We start from the raw sequence: 21221 nt of genomic DNA on the forward strand, positions 1-21221 counted from the left end.
TGCAGAAGAACAGACCAGTGATACAGGGCAATCATCCCCCCTGCCAGCTAAGTTCTGGGAAGCAGCCATTAATTCAGGGTCTGTTCTCTCCTAATTCCCTGATTCTTTAAATTGCATGAGTACCGAGGCAGGCCCATGCAACAGTGCCGTGAACAATGTGATTCTGCAGAGTGTGCCTTAAATTCAGGTTTGACTTTATCAGTAAGGAGAGGTCTTGGAGTACTTTGCAGTCAAGATGTGATATGCTCATGAGAGGGAGGGAGGGAGGGAGCATCCAGCAGGTGTTGGAAGAGGAAGATGGGAGACACAGCTGAAATCCTTCAAGGGGTTGGTGTTTTGGTGGCAGGAATCTGGGCTGTGGGTGTATAGACTCCCAGAACACTGCATGGGGGGCATGAAACCAGCCCCTGCAGGAGCTGATGAAAAGCCTTAGCATGGTCTTTCTCTGGTTCACCCCCTCCTTCCCCATGATCATGATCAGGAGAAAGAATTTATCCCCTTCCCCAGATATGGCTGGGCTCTAGAGTAGGTAAATTGCTTGAAATGTTTAGTGTCCTAAACTAAAATCTACTCTCCTTCCAAGCAGTAAGAAGCCAATCAGGCATCCTGAAGTACAGTTTTATTTTCAAATAAATAAAACTCAAGAAGAAAAGTTAAGAGAACACAAAGTTAACATTTGAAGAAGTTGCTGAGGGATAAAATGCTTGTCTTTGATAGACATATTTCACATTCCCTCCTACTGCTTTTATGATCAATTTCACTCATTTTCTCCACCTGTTGAATCTCAACATGAATTAACACCATCCAGAACAGAAGCTTAGTTTGGACAGAGTGCTTGCACAGGAGTGTATTTGTAGGGCTCTAGCTGGGCCTCGCTGTCATCATTGCAAGATCACTAATAGCACCTGACTCCGAGAAAGAGATAGGCAGAGGAAGGCACCTATCCCAGGAACCAGCACTTCACATACCAGTTTGGCAAAATCTTTAGTTCAGGCAGTATTCCCTAAGGAGAGAAGGATCTTGGCGTCTGCTGTACTTGTTGCATATCTCCTCGCATCCACCCTCTCCAAGATCTTCTTTATGGCTCTCCATGTCCAGAAAAATTCATCTGATTTTTTCACTCCTGTCTTTTCCCCAATTCTAGTACTTTGTGGCACTGACGCTTTTAAGGAACCTCACCAGCAGTCCGTGTATATTGAGGAGAAGGCGCTACAGATCTGGACACCATTGGACTATGATAACCACCAAGTACTGGGAGATACAAGCTTCTAAGAAATCTAAGGGATAGATACCTCACAGTTTGGGAATGGGATTAAAGAGTGGTGGCACACATTAAAACAACTGGAAACCAAAGGTTCTGCAAAGTATTACTCACTTTAAAAAAATCTTGGCATGCATACATCTAGTGTGAGCAAGCATAGGGATTTGAGCTTATTTTTATTTTTTAACAGCTAGTTGTGGTTAAGTGTTAGATGCAGTTTGGACACAGCACGCCATGCCCTCCAGGCTATGTAAAGCAGACAATGAAGAGGTGGACAAAGCAAATCTTTAGAAAGAAGGAAAAAAAATCTACTTTTCTGGGTTCACTCACATGTGTAAGTTTGGTCATGAGTGAGCTCTGCTGTATGAAGGAGAAATGCTCAGCTCCTTGCTGGTAGAGCCCCATATCTACTTAGCCACTGGCCGTCTTTTTGGCAGGCACTGAAGAGTTTTGACACCCCAGCATTGTTCATTGCAGCAGCTTTCAGGTTTATCAGATATGATCACTTGCTCTATTTCCTATTGGTTTTCTTCCTGGAAAACTAGAAGCATGTACCCAGGAATATGATGACTGCATTCCTAGAGTGAATATACAAAACTTCTGAGGTTGAGAAATGCTTCTGAGCATGCTGTACATGTGAGTAACGAGGAGAGTGACTTCCAGAAAGCAGCAGAGCAACTGTCTTCATTCGAAACTTGGGTCTCAGATGTTCTCTTTTTCACTTGATTGCTTTTGCCTGTATTTTAAGTCACACAGGCACATAGGACATACATGTGCTAAAACATGGCGCACTCCCACCCTAAGAGCATTCTGCAGCCAGTGTTTAATGGCTCGATCCTGTGCAGGAGTTTGCAAATTCTGATCTACAGACAGTGCACCACTGTTGTTACGATACATCTGAAGTCTCAGGAGCAGAGTAGTGGATGCAGACTAGGAGCCAACAATCATGACAAACATCATGATTGCCTGTCTGGTTGTCTGTTCATACAAAGGTCTGATCTTTTGCTCTGCTCATCACCTTTGTCCTGTCCACAGGGTGAGAAAATTCAGGGCACCCTTTTCACCGCACTTCCCCATCACCCTCCCAGGCAGTCAGTGCAGGGACATCTGAAGCTGTAGCTGATGAGTAGATCTTGCCGGCTGATCTGTAGTTCCTACCAGCCACCAGAGCATGGCTCTCTGGAGAACATAAAGTTAAAAAAAAAAAAAAAGAGAAAAAAAAAAAAAAAGACAACCTCAGAGCAACCTGACATAAATTACACAGGAAACTTTTGACTAGTTTGGCTCCCTGCTTATAACAACAGCTTTTAAGAACTCTGCTTTACTGGCAATCAAGACTAATACCAAGGTCAGCAGATCATAACCCCTTATCAAATGGTAAATATTTGCCTACATAACCTGAGTACAGCTGGTGTGGCTGGGGAAGGAGATTAACTTCCACCAAAAGACATTTGTTTGTTTGTTTGTTTGTTTGTTTGTTTGTTTGTTTGTTTGTTTGTTTATAACAAGTGGTTAACACCAGTACCAGACCCTGTGCCGAGACCCCTAACTTATAAGGCTCAGTTTTCCAGTGCAATGCACTTTGTTACTGTCACAGACAGAGCTGGTTGCCTCTGTCAGCCTGTGTTAAGGAGAATCAGCCTGTGCTAATGAGATACTTACCTAATTCAAGAGCTTCATTCTTTCAAAGCTCTGGTTTTCTTCTCTTGCAGTATTTAGAGTAATTAAAGCAATTTTAAATTGAAAATTAAATTTTGCAAAATTCAAAGTAGTATGTTTACAGTTTTAATCTCTTGCCAAATATTTATTTTCTACTGTTTTTAATTTTTTTATCATTTCTTATTGTTAATTGTTTGATTTCAATCAACACTTAAACCTCTAGGTTGTTATGCAATCTCATTCCTGCCAACCCTGGCATTTCACAAATCTTCTGTGGTGTTATTTTAAATATTATAAAGAATTTGAAATGCTTTTTAACTTATGTTCTGACTTTCGAGGCTCTTGGATGCATTCATGTGGCACTTCCAGGCTTTTCCCTATATCTGTGCAGGCATCCTTTCTCTAAAGGAAAACTAAATAGCACACAGTCCCAAGAGCCCAGAAGCTGGGCTTTTAATTAGGCCATGAACTATTTCCCCACTCACAGTTAAAGCTGGCAATATTGTAGACAATCCAGAAGAGATCAGACCAAGGTACAATTGAAAAAACATCCTGTACAGTTGAGATGTATTTGCACTTAAGCTGCTCTGCAAATTTCTCAGGTCCCCAGCACAGCTATTTAAATAAATAAATAACCAGAAGGGTGGGATTTCTGAGACCTGGCAGGAGTGAAAGTGCTTTTCTCTGTCTTTTATGTGAAAAGTTTGAACGGCAGACAAAAAAAAAGAAAAACCCACCAAAAACCAAAACCAACCAAAAAAAACCCTAAAAAAAAAGTCAAGTAAAGAAATGGCTGCTAAAACAGACATTTACCTAAGATTCCTCCAACATGAAAGTTTGTGTGTGTTTTTAATCAAAGTGTGTGGATGGCTTTAAATAAACATGAAAGGTTGAAATCCTCTACTGCCAGGATATATCCCTCTGGCTTAACAAGAAAATCCCTAAAGTATGTTTGTTGACAGACTAGTAACAATTGCAGAGTTTGCACTGTTATTTGCTGCCACCACCACCTTCCCCCCTTTTTTCTTTTCTTCCTCCTTTTTCCATTGATGGTCTTAAAAGCTTTTACCATATGTATTTTATTTGCTCATTGATTCACCTCAACTCTTGTTTAATCCCAAACAAGGGTAAATGAAGGGTTTCTCTTTCATGATGATGATGTGGGGTGTTGTTTGGGTTTTTGTTGTTTTTGGAGGGGTTATTTTGTTTGGTTTTGTTGGTTTTTGGGTTGTTTTTTTTTTGTTTGTTTGTTTTTTGAGTTTTTTGGGGGTTTTTTTTTGCAGGTACTGTTTGTTTGGAGATTGGGGGCGCTGGAGAAAAGGGGTATTTGAAGCATGTCTCCTAGGACTCCTTATTAAAGGATGGCAGTTTCTTATCACTTTTCATCACACAGCTGTGGCCTCTTAATTCCTGTTGTTTCTCAATATGCATTCTTTAAGCATTTCCATGTTGACAGTGATATAATTTGTGGCATGCCCTCCCCCCTTTCCCTTTCTGTTTTCATCTTATCTGATTTGTTGTTGCAAATTTTTTTTTTGGCTTGAGCTTTTTCTCTGAACTTGCAGTGAGCTATTTTTAAGTTTTACAAAGTTTTAAAACGGAAGAGAAATAAAAATGAGGTCTGGGTGGAAGAATAAGCAGCAGATTTGGGGAATCTTGCTGGCAGGCAAGAACAGTATGGACTCTGGCTGCTTTTCAAGGAGGACAGGCCTGGTCTTAAATGGCCACTTTTAAGCCCAAAATGCAGTGCAAATAGTAAAGCAGTTCCAACAGTTCTGAAAACTGGAGATGGTAAGGTTAGGTGACATGTGAAGTGTGTAAAGCAGAGGCTCAGAGGGCAGACAGCAGCTAGCCACTCCAGCACAGCAGAGTTCAGACTTCCTTGGAGGGCAAAGCCTCACAGAAAAAGGGCTGACAAACCCCGACAGAGAACAGGAGACACAGAGAAATGAGCTCCCACCTGACACAAAGCATGACATTTCCTCCATCTGTGGCTAAACCAGAGATAGGTGCTGGAGCAGCGTGCTCATTTAACTTGAAAGGAAGACCCTGAAGAGGTGGTAGTCATGGCTAACATCAATACTCATGGAGTGTGTCCTTAGCATGCTCCTTGGTCTGCTTCACCTGAATGAAAAATTGCTGCTATGATTTGCACACAAGGCTGAGAGATGGGCACTGGAGGTCACAGATTCATGCTCAAACACAGACTTGATGTCCAGTGTCAAGTGTCTGGGATAGTCATGGCAGCTGTTCAATTAGGGGAAGGAAGCCCCAGGAAGGACCCTAATGCTACAGAACCTTTCAGAGCAAGGGAAGAAGGTAATTTTCCTCCCAGTACTCTGGGAGCTGTTCACCCTTGGAGCTGGGTTTACATGCAGTTTCTCACCAGCACCACATGGACCTTTTGGAGAGTTCTGCAACATCCCCAGAAGGTTATTTTCCTGTTTTAGAAACTGGTGATGGTTTTAGGAATGGCAAAACTCTCACCTCACCTATTTCTCACCTTTATATAGTGCTCACCATGACTCAGTATGAACCGTGGGACTAAGAAAATAAGAGAATGGGGGATCACTAGGAATATAAAAACTGACAAATTAGTTTCTATTATTAAATTAGTGATTCTTAAAAAATAACAAAAATAATCATCTCCCCCCAAAACTACCTGATGTTCCCAAAAGCCGTCACAAAAACAATCTGCAGTAGAGCCAATAAAGCTGCTAAAGAAAGCACCCACAGAACATTTCAGACAAAATAAGGAAGAGTTTTCAATAGCCAAGACATTACAGCACCATCTGAAATCCCCAAATGTGCCTGTCCTTAGAAGGTCAGTGTGAAGAATTAACTGCACAACAGAAACAAACAGGCACACAGAGAAAGGGAGTGACTTTGTGCTTTTGCATTGTGTGCCTACAGTGTGCCCATTTTCCTTGGCTTTGCTGATGTTTTCCTTCCTTCTAGGCATTGCTACTCAACCATGGAGCAGAAGTAGAGCATTTGTCCTCTTTGTAGTCTAGGCTTGCTTGTCTTGCTGGAGTATGGAGCCTTGATTTTTGGTGAGATGTCTTCCCTCTTTCCTGAAGATTACTGACTGAATTCTTTCTTTTTAACATCCCAATTCTTTCTTTTTAACATCCCAATGTAACTCAGACATCATTGTGATAGGACTAATACAAACAGAGAGGATCCTGATAACCTGAGGGCTGGTCTGTGCATGTTGATGCTCAGGTTAGTTTTGCTAACACCTTTAAAGGGTTACAAGGCAAGCTGAAGACCAGGCTGATGATTATTCTTACCCCAGGCCTTTGGTCTTGCTTTAGCATATTTTCCCATGCCACTCATTAAAGTTTCCTGCTGCTAGAGTCTGGGTTTGCACTGTGCAAACAGAGCAGGGGCTGTAGTTGGGTGACACAGGGACGGCATTGGAGGGAGGAAGAGAAAATTGCATCCCATACATTGAGAAATGTAAGAGTGGCAACTTAAATGTATTTACTGGTACCCGGGCTAAAACACAATATGCCTTTGTTGCAGGGGGTTTTGTGAGAATTTTCCATTTGAAAACTGCAATACCTCAGAGTCAAGGGATTAGGTCTTTGCTTCCAATTTCCCTGACTGTAAAAACCAGATAAAACTATTAGACTGTTTTCTTTGCTGCACTTGTTACTCTAGACTGATCTCTAAACCTGATATGTCATAGAATTGTATAATGTTACCATGGAAAAGGGCCTTGGGAGATCTTCTACAGCATCCCTCTGAAATGGGTATTTTTCTACACATTTCACAGAGTTTCTAGGTCTGTTTTCAGTACTCTTCAGTGGTTTTTATTCAGTAAGCAGTGCTGAGGTTGCTTCTCACAGACTATATTTCCCAGTCTTTTGTCATACTTCTTGTTCAGCTTTGCTTCCAGACCACCTCAATTCTATCCTCCCCGAAGTACGGCTTCCAGGACCAGACATAATGTTCAGGCTGAGGCCTCAGCAGCATTTGGTGGGGGTTAGCTTTGAGGAGATTAATATGAGTGCTGTGGGAAGCTGGATCCAAGGGATCCCCTGGGATTTTGTTACTGCCCCTTCCCCCCTTGATACTGATGCTTTGGAGAAAAATCCCCCTGGCTTATTAAACATGCAGAGATGTAGGCATCAGCATGCTTGTCTAGAAGACTATGGCCAATCACTAGTACTCATAAAATGTCAGCTAACCTCATAAGAATCTAGTTGGTTTAGGGGTTTTATGCTTGAGCTTCCATTGGAGAAGTCTGGGTTTTGTTCACATCCACCTGGGCCTGACAACGCAGGTCTCCTCCAAGCAGATCTCGCACCTCAGCCATGCCAAGACTTGTAGAACAAGCACTGCCCTATCTCATTTTACAAGTTGAAAGGCTCTTTTCAGGTGTCCTCTGAAATGTATCTTTTTTTTCTACACTTTTTGTCTTTTTTCCTCCTATTTCTTAATAATTTATTGTCAAGACATGTGAATACAGAGAGATTCCTCTCTCCAAAATGTACACTTTTGACAAAGAAGGACATAGCAGTGTAAAGTGTACTGAAATACATTGCCCCAGACATGGGTTTAACTTCTGTCACTACAAAATGTTGGCTCCCCATGTACCATCCAATGTTCAGTCAAGTCATGCAAGGATCAGCTTTCCTATGAATGTTTTAGAAAGCTGAAATCCAGGAGAGACTATTGCTGCCAAGTGTGGTTAAAAAGAGATGTTTATATCCTTGAGGGACAAAGCTGAGGCCACATATTTTTGGATGATTAAATGGCCTTGTTATCTTGTTGACTTCAGGAAAGCCTGTTCCTAGGCACTCTGTTTTGAGCGGTGGTTCAGGGTGGTGCAGACTTTTTAGGATTTAAGTTGAGGTCAGTGCCAGGAGGCTGGACCAACAAGGAGCCCTGTATTGAACAGGCCAGGCTGGCTTGGGGCCTGGCAGAGATCACTGCAGCATGCCAAGAAGGGGGCATCCTGATGGCAGCCATAACCCATGTCCCCACAGTGCTAAATACCAAACCAGGAGGCACCAGGGTACCTGCATGACCTGCCAGTCACACCATGGAGTGGAGCTCCACATTCATGGGGATGGGGCTGTGGGCCTGACATTGTTGAAAAGTGTGAAAGTGTTTTTTCTAGACATTAAGCGAAGCAAGTCTCATAAGTGTGAGAAACAAGCACCTGCAATATTCTCCCAGCTTCACTTCTAAAGTGCCCTGAACAACAGCAATATTTTGTTAACTTATTGTTCAGTAATGACTTCACTTTTTCTGTTGCATCAAGATGTGTATACTGAATTATAATTAGATAACCTATTTTTAAAAATTTATTTGCTTTGTTTATTTTATGTGCTTCAATTTATTTTTCCAACAGAGTGCATTTGCAGTTGAAGCTAGGAAGGTGTCCAGTTTTTCTTGTTGCTCACAAACTTGGAAACATAATCTTTGACCTGAACATTTTTCTTTTCACCAGAGCAACTTTGCTTATTGTTATTATTCACAATTTTATATTTTCTTATATACTAGTTCCCAGCTGTGAACAAAGGGATTTTTTTTCCCAGGAATTCTTGCTTTGCTAGGTACAGTCTGGCACTAAGCTGAGTGGCACTAAGCTGAGGTGCTGGTGCCCTCTACTGAGTGATGCTGAATGTCAAGAAGAAAGTATGTTTCAGCAGTTTATTGCTGCTGTGAACATCATCCTCTCAAGCTTGCACTCTCTTTTTACATTTTTATCAAGTTTGAAGAATTAAGAAACACCTCTGACTCACTCAGGACCATTGTCAGTGAAGCAGAGCTACCAATTCAAAATGTATTGTTTAGGACTATTGGTGGGTATATATTTTAAACTCATATTACCTAAGTGCAAGTTGCTTGTATTGCTTTTATTTGCAGTGCTTATTTGCATTAGTAGTGTCACTAGGTGCCGTAGGCTCACCTATTGCCCAGCAAGTACTCTCTCCCTGCTTTGTCCTCTTTCCCTGCCTTGTCTCATTCTGTGTGCAAACTTCAGTGTGTCTGCGCTTCCTCTCAGCAGCACTGCCCCAGCCAGGCCCCTTTTCTTAGAGACCTAACCAAAACCTTTAAATACATTGAGGTCTGGATGTGTACAGCCAGCCAGGCTTTGATCCTTTGTGCTATCCATCATGATGTAGAGGGTAGTATGAAGGAGAACTGTTTTACCTGGTATTTACAATTGCATCAGCTGGTTAATGGTTATTGGTAAATCAAATCATGGTGTAAGGTTTTTCTACTTCCTTGTTAGTAAAATGTCACCTTTGTGACCAGTACATCACAATTTGAATCCTCTATGGGAAATCGACCTGCTAAGAAATGGATGTCTGCTGTGTTTTCCTGAAGGACTGGGTTGTCTTCTGAGAGTTCTTCCTGGAGAGCTTAAGGCACTTATATTTGCAATCACTAATTAATGGCATGCACACTTAGCATTTAGGCAGGAAAAAGTTGACCAATTTGTTTCTAGTTGAGGTTGTTGTGGCTGGGGTCTGTCAGGACTCTGAGGAATTTGGTCTTCATGCTGCATTGTGCAGTGTAAAGTATAAAACACACCCAAGGACTTCATTGCCCTGCCAAACACAGGCAAGGAAACACTGATAGGAGTAGGTTAGAGAAGCATTTCGCTGCAGTTTTGGATGAAGTGTGCTGCTGTGGATAATGTGTGTGGCACAGTGAGGCTCCCCAGAGAACTACTGGTCCATGTGAGTGGGATATTGCACAAAAAGCAGGAGCTTTTTAACCTCAAATTGGCCAAAATGCTAGCAGATAAGGCTAAGATTAGTTATCTTGTGTATCATCTGGACAAGTCATATTTACAGGTAACTCTGAGACGGGTGAAGCTGGTCTCACAGCTCCCAGGCCCTAGGATGTGAGGTTTGTGAGAAAAATCAACAGGGAAATGGGGAGGACCATGTAACCCGAGGCACAGCTGCCTCCTAGCGACAGTCTATATTGCACACAGAAAGTGGCATTAACAAGGCAGAGAGAGATTTGCTTGTTTGTTTTAATCAGCACATCCTAGTGCCTAAATGTTTTAGTCTCAATTTTGTGACACCCTGATTCTTAGACATCCTGAAAAATTCCAGGGACAACAAAAGTAACAAACGTAATACCAATCTGCCTTCTGAATAATTTCATGACCTATTTGTCTAAGAAGATGAGAATAATACACAATTCCAGCTATTCCAGATATTGTACTGTAATCCCTGCAATGTCAGGATGTTTTGTTCTACACTGAGCCTGGCTGATGGTCACATTTACTTACTCACAGACACTGTTTGGTTTTGACAGGGATTTCAAACTAGAACAAACCTAAATCAACGGGAGACTGCTTATGCAGTGACTGTTGATGTGACATCCATGAAAAACAGCTGACAAAGTAAATGTGCATAATGCATTTAAACTACCATGTTTTCTACAATGTGCTCAGGTTAACTGCGTGGTTGGGTTAAAAACTGCCTCTTCTGAATATGGATCGCCTCCAAAAATCCAGTCATGATCCTCCCTGTCAAAATACAAGCAAGCAGAGTCTGCAAGTGGAGGAGGAGAATTTTGGCAGAGCTTGGGAAAATTTCAAACCCAACACTGAACTGGCAAAATCTTCAAGTTCAAGAATTACAAAAACGCCTTTTATACAGGAGTTGCAATATTTTTCAAAAGGCAAGGTAGGTATCTACCTATCTAGCTTCTTTCATAGTGAAAAGGTAGGATTTTCAAGTCCTGTTAATTTAAGGAAAACTGCAGTACTCAGATGACTCAGTTGCATTCAGCAATAGGCATGCCTGTTTGTGCAAAGCAATGAAAGCATTTTAAATATTTGAGAAAAGCACGCCTATAAATAGCAACACAATTTTGCTACAGATGGGCAGAAACTCCAGCCCTTCATCTCCACATTTCATGCTTTGGGGCACTTGACATCCAAGTCTGACGTTTGCATCATTAGAATGTTTAGAGTCCACCTACACAAAATTGTAAAACATGCAATTTTCAGTAGACATTTCTTAAGTCACATCTTCTGTCTCCCTGTTCCCCTGCCTCCCCCTCTTCTCCCCGCTTCTGCTGTTAAATCCTATAGATTTTCACAGAAACTTCTTTTTATAGACTCTCTTTATTAGAGCACTATCCCTGCTAAGCGCCTCTATGAAATTGTCTATTTGTAACCACCTACAGTCCCTGTGGTATCCTGTTAGATTTCCAAAGTTGATTTTATACAAGTTTCTCAGTGAGTACATTTTAAATGTCAAATTATAACTTTAAGCCTGTGATAGTATAAATAGTAATTTCATCCCCTTCCTTCCAGCTTTTGGAGGAAACTTTTCCTTCCTTCTGCACACACAACCTCCACAAGCTGTCTGATGTTTCCTGTCATAGTTCACAGAGAAATTTGGCTTTTGAGAGATGTAAACCATTTTTAAAAATCAGCAATAAAAGGAAATTTTAGAAAGTTACTATTATATAACGGAAGCTGAACTATTATGTAAGAGAAAGAGTGCTGTGGAAAGGAAGAAGTGCAAAGTGTTCTGCAAACTTAACTCCTCAAAGGCCTGACAGATGATTATATCCTTGAGCTTGTCTGTTTTTCCTAAGAGTACCAAGTTGATTAAAAGTATCTCTGCCTGCATTTGTTTCCTCAGATGCTGGTGAGACACAGTAATGCTGCCATTGCAGCCATGACTTGTATTATGTCTGGAAGGTGTTCCAGCTCTGTGGTGCTGTGGTTGTGAGGTAATTTTAGCAGACAAGGTTAGGCACCCCTATATTTTTAAACAACAAGCCAGATCAATACTGACCTCTATTCCTCTCTGTTCATTCAGTCCTTTCAAGTTTGTGTTAGTGTGATAACTTACAGAAACTCTCTTGCAATCTGGAAGCAGTATCTAGAGCTCTTTCACCAGGAGTCTTCCAGCTGCTCTACACACCCTTGCAGCTGGATGTTTCACTTGGTCAAAACCAGGTGAAGCAGGACTCCTGGACAATCATTCTCTTCCTTACACAGCCTTCCTATCTATCTCCACGCAAGTAAGTAAAACCACTGTCCTGAAATTGCCTACCTTAGTCTTTCCTGAAGTTTGACCCTGATTTTGCTTGTTTGGTGTTTATAATGTGCATACTTCATATGCAGTATTATATGCTGGATTTACAGATCATATGTACAGAAGATGCAGAGTGAAAGAAGACTCCCAGTTCTGTCTTTCTTAAGACTCAGGCTAGAAAATCTTCCACAGTGTGAACCACAAGAGAAACTAGATAGTTCTGTTCTTGAATTAATTCTTCCCCAGTGTATTAGGACAGATATTAATTTAAGGTTCAATGCTGTTGGAATGACCACAGAAGAATTCTTGTTACTACATGCAAACACTGGGTTTATACTGCCCTCTTCTGTAGTACATTGAAAGCGAAAATAGAATTAAGGCCAGGAATGGCTCTATGAAACTAAATCTTATTTAGTACAAAGGTTCCTTCTATGGCATTTTTTTCCTTTCAGGTCAGATTTTCTTCTTATTTCTATTTGTAAAAACATTGTCCTTAGACAGAACATAACAGTCCATGTTCCTTTTTTTTTTTTTTTAGTTGGCCTTTCCCAATAGCTCTTTTGCAGAGTAGGTGTTACTTCTTAAAATACCACAGTTACGTAAAGCCTGATTGATATGAGCTAAGGTGGGCAGAAAAAAAAGTTATCAAAACCTGACTCTTTGAAAGAGAAGAATGTATTTTTGTTTAAAGCAGTGGGAGGGCATAATTACCTGCACTGAGGATGAGAAAGATTTGAGCTCACATTGCTGACATGAAGGTCTATAGAGAGCAGACATCCCTCTTTATGTGCTCTCCTGCATCCAGAGGCATCCACCCCACAGCACGAGGGCTTTCTGCAATCCCACTGCAGCCATAACATAACACCACACTGTTCATGCAGAGACCATGAGCGGTCAGCATCATTACACCACACATATGAAGGTCTCTGAGTGCATTGGTGTTGGCGGAGAGTGCCACACCTACCCAAGGGGAGCACAGTAAATCACTGTGGAGCTGCTGTGTGCCCTGCTGTGCTTCCCCCATGCGGCCCCAGACTGGCCTGGAAGATGTTTGCCTCTCTGACCCTTGTACAGAGAGGCAAATGGGACTTCATGGATGTCTCACAGCTCTGAAGATGCTGGAGAGTAGGGTAAAACAAAAAAAAAAAAGCTACAGTGACACCTCAACACCTAGAATGTGTTTTGTGTTCAAGGCATGCTTCCTGTCAAGGGAGAAGAGAGAAGCTGGAAAGCTGGTTTTAAATAAAGACATGGAAATTTCCAGCTTTTCCCTTTTAGGGGATTTTGTTTGGATTTGCCATTAAGTTTAAAGGATAGTAGCTCTTAAAGACCTTCCTTTAAATCCCTAAGCCACCTATTTGCAGCTTTTCATTCTTCTGAAACTGTGGGAATCCTATTTTTGCAGTGCCTCCACCAAGCTGTCATGCCTTTGGCAGCTGTACAGAGGTAATTTTGGCCACAGAGAGCTCTGTTTTAGGCCTGTGATTAGGTCTTTCCATGCAAGTTCATTAAATTCAATCTATCAAGAAGGTGTTTTGCTCACTCAGTAAATTCTAGCAGAGCCAGAAGCACTTGCACATTGCAGCATATTGCAGCTCTGAGAAATATTGGAGATGGTCCTCAGAGAAAGAAATCCAATAAAAGGGCCTCTTTGCTGAACAAGTTATTTTAAGATGCATTTTCACATCTTAATGATCCTTCAATTACCAGCTTCCTGACCAATAATGAAAGCTGAAAATGCAATCCAATTTGCAGTTGCAGTTCTACTACTTTTTTGTGATTTTGCTTTATAACAGTATTCTCACAAAGAAATAACAAAGCAGTGATACTACAGCACAGCTGTTATTGCTGTTGGTCTATACATGTGTATATATGTGTCAATCTTTCAAAATTCTTTGTCAACCATTTAGCTGGAGAAAGGGTATACCTTCAAGCATTGCTTTAGTCTCTGATATTCCAGTGGCTTTACTGATGCTAACATTTGTTCTGCTGTTTTATCCCTGAGTTGAAAATACATATAATACTTTGTAAATTCGTCAGCAAAGTTTTCTGCTGGAGTATTAGCAGGTCTTTTGCTCTCTCTTTTCTCCTGCACTGAAGACCTTTCCAAAGTATTATGGAAAACTGGAAAGTTCTGTTAAGGATCTGCAATACATATTCTTTGGACCTGCTTAGCTCTGCTTTTAATGAATTCATTTTTTTACAACATCAGTTTTAGCAACATGTTTTTCACAGGGATTCCCTTGCAAATTGCTCATACACTGTCATCATATTTTTCAAGTTAAATTCAGGTTTCTGTAATGTCATTCTCATCACATTTCCTAGAGAATGTAAATTCTCTTTTGTTCTACTTTGAAGCCAACAAAAATTCATTTGAAAAGTGAGTTCAAGAAGCAAAGCTCAGCTGTAGGTACAAACTTTGTCAAAGTCCAGATGTGGTGCAGTTGGAGGCTCATTCCAATAGCTTTGGTTGCAAAGACAACCAGATGTCTCTAGGAAATTACAAGGCAGCTGCAACCAGCCAGTCAGGAGTTCACCCGTGTTGAGGCGACAGAGAAGAGTGTTTGGGCCTCATAGTCAGTGGCCACTTTTTCTCAACCAGCTTATCTGCTCTGAGAGCTTGAGCCCTGCAGGCAGTAAGACTGAAGGGCTCCTTAAGTTCAGAGGAAGAATGGCGTGTCTCTTTTGGCAAGGAGCCAAGCTGCAGTGCTCTCTCTCTGCAGGGCCAAGCCCCAGACCAGTGCAGCACTCCAGAAAATTCAAGGTATAAACAAGTTTTCACTGTTGTTGACCAAAGCATAGTATTTTTCTCCACTAGGAGCCAAGACTCACTGAGAGCTCCCACTCTGTTTGCAGTGAAAGAAAGGTTTTCACAATAGAAAGGCTCAATAGAAGCAGTTGCTACGTGGGAGGATATTGAAAACAGTGATTGGCATCACACTTTCTTTCTTCTGTCTCATCTATTGTTTGAACCCCAAGAATTGCAAGGACATGGCTGCTCTTGTGGTGAAGTCTATTACCCTCTTCTCTTTCTCTTATTTCCCCCACTTCAGTCATTAAGGTTTGAAGAACAACTTGAAGTAATCGCACTGATGGCAGAGGGGTTGCATTTCCCAGCCCTTCACATTGTCACAAGCGTACACCCACATCTTGTGGGCATAAAACCTGCAGCTGCACCTAGCACATCCCACACCAAGGGCCATGAGGCTGCTCCGCCTCAGCACAGGACAGGGAGAGGTGAACTGTTCCTGCTCTGGGGGTGCATGGCTCACTGCATGTGCCCTGTGGCTCCCTGGGCATTACACAGAGTCCTTCAACATCCCCTGCAGTGCCAGCACCAGCAACTCTGGACCAATTCCAGCTGATCATACAGAGGTACTCCAACCCTGTCTATGAAACATAGCCAATGGGGTTGTGCTGGCACAGAGGGGAAGAAATCTGTGCTTGTTATTTAACTGGAACAGGACAAGAGCCCCATTTATTTTCTAGAGGAGACAGGGACCATAACCCCTCTGTCATAGCACAGTCAAATGTTGTCTGACCCAAACTTCATAACTCCTTGCCTGGAGTTTAAGGTAAAGCCATGGGTATTGATTGCTCTTAGAGGCTTCCCAGGCTAAGACATGCTTCTCTTTAATTTCACATCATTGTGAAAACAGAATTAGGGCCTTTGTTACAACCAATACCTTTTGCTGGCACTTGCTGAAAGATTTGTCTAAAACTTGGCAGTAGTTAAATGCAATTGCAGTGATAACAAGAAAAACTATGGCTGCAAAGCTGAGAGTCATACAATTTCTCTTCTCTTTGCCAAAGGCAAACCTAGGAATTGTGATCAACATCATGTAGAGAATCACACTTTCTCATGCCCTTGCAAGGGAAACAATTGCTAATGGATCTTGTGCTTTATCAGCATCTCTCTCCCTGCTACATTTCCCAAGTATGTAGATAAAGCAGCAAGCATGTGGAAACCTTTTGTAAATTGAAAGAGATCAACACAGAAAGATGAGAGCCAGAAAGTTATGAGAAAAGTATTCTTAACCTCTGACTTCTGAAACCCTGAAGAAAGAAATTGGACAAAAAAGTCCAAGGTAATCAAGGAGGCTGCATGCATGATTTTCCTAAGCAAGGGAACTGCACTGAGTAGGGATAAACCTCTTCACATATTTCTGCATGTCTGCGTGTGTTTGCTGAAGTGAGAAGGACTTTGAAACTGTTCTGGGATTATGTGTTGTTCTTTATTATAATTACTGGTGCTGCAGCAGTGCCTAGCAACTCTAACAAAGTATCAGGGTCTTATTGCAGAAATCATTGTGTGAAGGAAGAATAAAAAAAAAATTGACTGTCTTAGGCATTTCAGGCAGGAAAGATTATGAAATGAGCACCCAGATTGGCAGTGTGTCAGCAAGTTTTAAAATATGAGTCCTGTGAGAAATAAAATATGTGAAAACCAAAGGTTAGCTTTCATATATTTAACTAATAAGAGGAGTCATGAGGCGATCCTAAGCAAGGAAAAAGAAATTAGGAAGCATTAGACCAGCAGCAAGGGAAATATCTGAGGCTATTTTAAAAATCCTTGAAGACATCTTTCAGAAGAAATAAGGCAAATTTTACTGGGGGGAGAAAATTCTAGTATCAAGCACTGAAAATATTATTTCCACCTCCATTCCTCATGTTCATTTATTTCTAGCAATCTGGACATGTGTATCCATGCAGTTTTCCTTCTACTTAATATCTAATTGTCACTGTACTATTGATCTCCTGCCTAGCAGTGTGTGGGTAATAAGCACAGCATACAAATCTTTGCAATCTCTATTTGGCTTCAAGATATTTCCTAAATTTATTTGGTTTTTACCCTAGTACTTTCAGTGGTTCACCATCACTCGCCCCTCTGACTTACTTTTCCGATCTTACCAAAGAGAAACTTTGGTGGTGAGCTGAAGCCACATAATTTTTTTCCATGACTCTGCTCTTCCCCAGCCAGGGCAAATATTTCTGGAAATCAATAATTTTTTTTTTGTGGTCATATTTTCAGTGTAGTTCCTCTCCTGCTCAGTGCTTTGCTGAAACCTTTGTCACAAAACTAATGCCCTGATAAATCAATAAGTAATAAGACTGAGCTGCTTCCAGAGATAAGGGGGCAATCCCAAGAGAAATATTCAGCATGCTTCTTTTTAAAAGTCTCTAAGGCCCTCAGCCTCATAAAAGTGCACAGGGCCAATTAAAGGACTTTCCAAAGAGCAAGTGTCTGAGGATTGTATTCTTGCTCTTCGCCTTGATCATGAGTAACAGATGTTACTCAGTTCACAACCCAACATGAAAATCCATTCCTTGCAGGCAAGGCTATGAGGTAGAGGACGTTGGGTCCTGTGGCCAAATAACTGCACAGGTAAAGCACAACCTTTGCAGAAATCAAGAAAATCAATCATCAGAAAAAGATTATGAAGATTCAGTTGACTGAATTCCTTTAGACAAGATGTGGTACAGAGGAGGAGATCTAGCTGAGACCAGGAAAACAGAATTACTCATGGTTGCTACTTCTTACATGAGGATACTCAAAAGTTATTCAACCCCTGTATGACTACTCTTCAAGGTTCATGAGTTTTTTAGCCCTAAAGGTATATCTACCAAAGTCACATGCCTCTCAGGCTGCAGAGGCCCTGCCTATCCATAGACACAATGTACTAGCCCATTTCCCTCATGCCCTTGGCAGTCTTACCGTATCATAATGCATAGGTGCCACTGTTTAATACAGACATTGCTATCTGTCTTTCAACCTGGTCAGTCTAGGTTGAGCTTCCGGAAGGAGGGACAGTCCAAGGCCATAGGTGGTGCTCGAAGTTCACGTAGATCACTGGCTTGTCTACTTTTAGTCCTCAACAGGGAAGAACCCACGACTATGAGAATATTTGCAGTCATTAAGGAATCCAACACCTTATAGCTGTTAAAAAGTTCAGTTCTTGCTGAAACTAAGAGACGGACAAAAGTTTTGCTGAGTGTCTTGTGAAAATGCCTTTCCTCACCTACTCCCAGATCTGAGATGGAAGAACTCAGTCAGAGCTAGGAACCCTGCTGTTCTCCAGCACTATAGAGAGATACCTTGAGCTGTTTCACTGTGTCCCAAAATAGAAAAATACACATGCACAACTGACATCTAAACACTTACTGCCTGTGTATGCAGTGCATTCACCATAGTTCAATTCTTTACCAAACCACTTTAAAATGTTCATTATGTGGGAGAGGATAAAGCAAGGAGAGCACAACCTTATTCAAGAGTATAAATGGGTTTCTCTGGCAACCATCACAAGCTGCATTACATAGTAACTAAGTGTAGAAGCATCTATATTTAGGTTCTGGGTCTGTTATTGACCTATCTTTTTTGCTGTAGAAAATTAGCATCTAGTTTGGGGGGAATTCACCCATCCACTGCCGGCGAGGTAGAGATGATGGCTTTGAAATTTGAAACCACATGACTAAACTAATTTTCATTCCTTTTTTATGTTTATGTTTTTGTGCATTTCCAGTTGTTCATATGTTTTTTAGCCTGCTCCAGACTTAACAAGTTAATTTTCTTCCATCTGTGTCTTCACTGGGCAGCAGATGCCCTCTGCCTGAAGACGCAGGTGGGCAAGCAGAGATTATAGAACAGTTTGGGTTCGAAGGAACCTTAAAAATCATCTTGTTCCACCTGCCTGCTGTGACAAGGAGCACTTTTCACTAGATCAGGTTGCTCAGAAGCTCATCCAGCCTGGCCTTGAAGACGCAGTGTGCCACACTAGTCTTCACAAGCTGAGCAGTTTGGAGACTTCCACCTGTGGCCTTTTCAGGCTACAGTGAGCCTTAGAGGGCCTGGAACTGCTTATTCTATTCACAGCCCATGAGCCCAAGCACACAAAGGACAGCCTCTGATTCTCATTCAATGATCTCTGAAATTCAGAGCCTGGTTCCTTCAGTGTCTGGAAGCACTTCAGCCAAAGAATGAAAGTCGGATGTGTGTTTACTGAACATGCCCAGCACCACTGTAGGTGCTTGATGTGTGGAGAAAGGGTAACAGCTCCCTTCAATTTTCAAAATGTCCATGGAATCTGTGAGTACAAACAGTTGCTAGAGAATGATAACGATCATTACCCTTTTAAATCCAGCTTCCAGCAAAATTATTCCGTTTCACCACCTGAAATAATGCCATCTAAATTCACAGGTCCCTATTCTGAAAGTGTTGATTTTATACATAACACAGTGATATCAAAAAGAGAAACACCCAAAGGGAGCTAAAAATAATTCTGAAATATTCTGGAAGAAAGTAGTTATGAGGAACTGTTCTTTATGGTTTTGTAATTTTTAATGTTTATATCTTTCCTTAATATCACTTGATTTCTGTGGTCATTCTTTCCCCCACCTTACCATGGAGAGATAATTACAGCAGGTATTCTTAGAAAAGGAACAATGAAACTAATTACTACGAATCACATCGAAAGAACAAGACGGCATATTTCAAAAAATTAAAAAGTAATGCATATATGCTGCAGGGAATATTCCACAAACAGTAACTAAAGACAATAACAACTCTGTCTATACATATTTGGCAAGTCAAATAATAGTGATAGCTTGACATCCAGAGATTAGCTCATGGATTCATTATCCTTTGAATTAATCTAATATTTTTTAAATTACTAGGTCGATCCTCAGTCTGACATAGGAGTTATGTAAGTCTTCTTTCAACAGCCAGCCTATATGAAGTGCTTTCTACTTCCCCATATTTTTTTATCATGGGTTTTTTGGCATATCTCTGTGTGAAATGGCAGCAATTTTACAGTCCACAAAACAAGTTTTTGGCATAAGTTGGCACCACAGTTTATTTATTTATTGCCTAAGCAATAGAAATATTTTGTTATGAACCCAAATGGTTATTTTAAGTCCTAACTTAGTCTACACCTTCGTCTACAAATCAAATTTGCAAGGAAATTGGTGAGAGATGGAGCTAATGTGGGGACAAGAAGCTGTGTGGAAAATCTTCTGAACCCTCAGGCTCCAAGGTTGGTGATCATGGGACTGAAGTGCAAATGGCAGCCCCTTCCCTGTAGAGTACCTCAGAGGTCCCTACCAGTGCCACTATTGTGTAGTGTCTGTATAAGAAACTGGATAAGGGGAATTGTGGGAGGATGGATTGTGAGAGAATAGAGATAGTGCTGAAGGCAACCTCGCCCCTGAGGAGCTGGTGCTGTACTAGTTACCAAAGAGCAGGGACAGCCTTGCCTGGCTGTGTCCAATAAGGATGGGTGTTATAAAAGAGTGGGTTAGCTGGTCAAGATGAGAGCTGGAGTCAGTTGGTGTGCTTCAGCAAGGAGCAAGCGTCAGGTGGTTGTGCTAGGAACAGTAAGGGTTAGTATGTGCTGCTAGGGACAGAAAGGGTCATGATAGAGTCAGGAAGAAGTCACCAGCCGTGTGGAAGAAAGAGAAAAGGAGATGGTGTTGTGAGAAGCTGCCCGTGGGAACTCACAGAGAGACAGTATGAAAGTTTTACAGTAAGATAACAAACTAATGGTGACAGTTCCCATCCACTGTCGATTGGTGCCAAGCATCAATGCCAGCAGGGAATGAGTGTTCTCTCTGCAGGTTTTCAGGCAGTGTCAGAACAGAAGGGCAGCCAGTATGATGGAAATTAGGCTGGAGAAATGGGCCAAGGTGAACCTCATGAAGTTCAACCAAAGGAAGCACCAAGCCCTGCCCTGGTGAGAAATAAACCCATGCACAGGACAGGCTGAGCTCTGACAGGAAAGCAGTTTTGCAGGTAAGACCTGGAAGTCCTGGTGAGCATCAAGTTGAACATCAATGCATCTTTGCAGCAAGGAAAGCCAACTGCATGGCAGGCTGCATTAACAAGAATGATGATATGCTTGTTTCCCTGTCCTCTGCAATTGAGAGACCACAGCTGAGGTGTTATATCCACTTTTGTCCTCTACAATACAAGAAAAACATTGACAATCTGGAGCCAGTCTAGCAGCGAGCCACCACGAGGCTGGAGCACGTGGTGTAGGAGGAGAACCTGAGAGAGCTGGGCACATTCAGCCAGAAGGGGAGAGGGTAAGGGAGAGACCTGCTATCTGCAAATACAGAACAAGGCTCTTCTTGGAACTGAATGCTGTAAGGACAGGAGACAACAAACACAATCTGAAACATGGGCAATTTTAACTTATTTTAGGAAAACATTTTGTGACTGTGCAACTCTTCCTCTTTCCTCAGCCAACCTGCTGGGAAACCAGTCCCTTCTC

The 21221-nt window shown here is 41.6% G+C and overlaps 1 long non-coding RNA gene across 2 annotated transcripts in view; it reads right to left on the reverse strand.

The window, feature by feature from the left end:
* LOC140682324 (uncharacterized) overlaps nucleotides 1–21221 on the reverse strand; it is a 58311-nt gene that overhangs the window by 32925 nt on the left and 4165 nt on the right. Inside the window, exon 3 of one of the 2 annotated variants that reach the window (XR_012053907.1) lies at nucleotides 1909–2440. The exons of the other annotated variant lie outside the window; for it this stretch is intronic. This is a non-coding gene — a long non-coding RNA (uncharacterized lncRNA). Of the gene's footprint in view, nucleotides 1–1908; nucleotides 2441–21221 lie in introns of those variants that run through there. 2 annotated transcript variants of the gene reach the window in all.

This window comes from Taeniopygia guttata, chromosome 2, assembly GCF_048771995.1.
Source record: "Taeniopygia guttata chromosome 2, bTaeGut7.mat, whole genome shotgun sequence".
In the NCBI taxonomy this organism is placed as follows: domain Eukaryota; kingdom Metazoa; phylum Chordata; class Aves; order Passeriformes; family Estrildidae; genus Taeniopygia; species Taeniopygia guttata.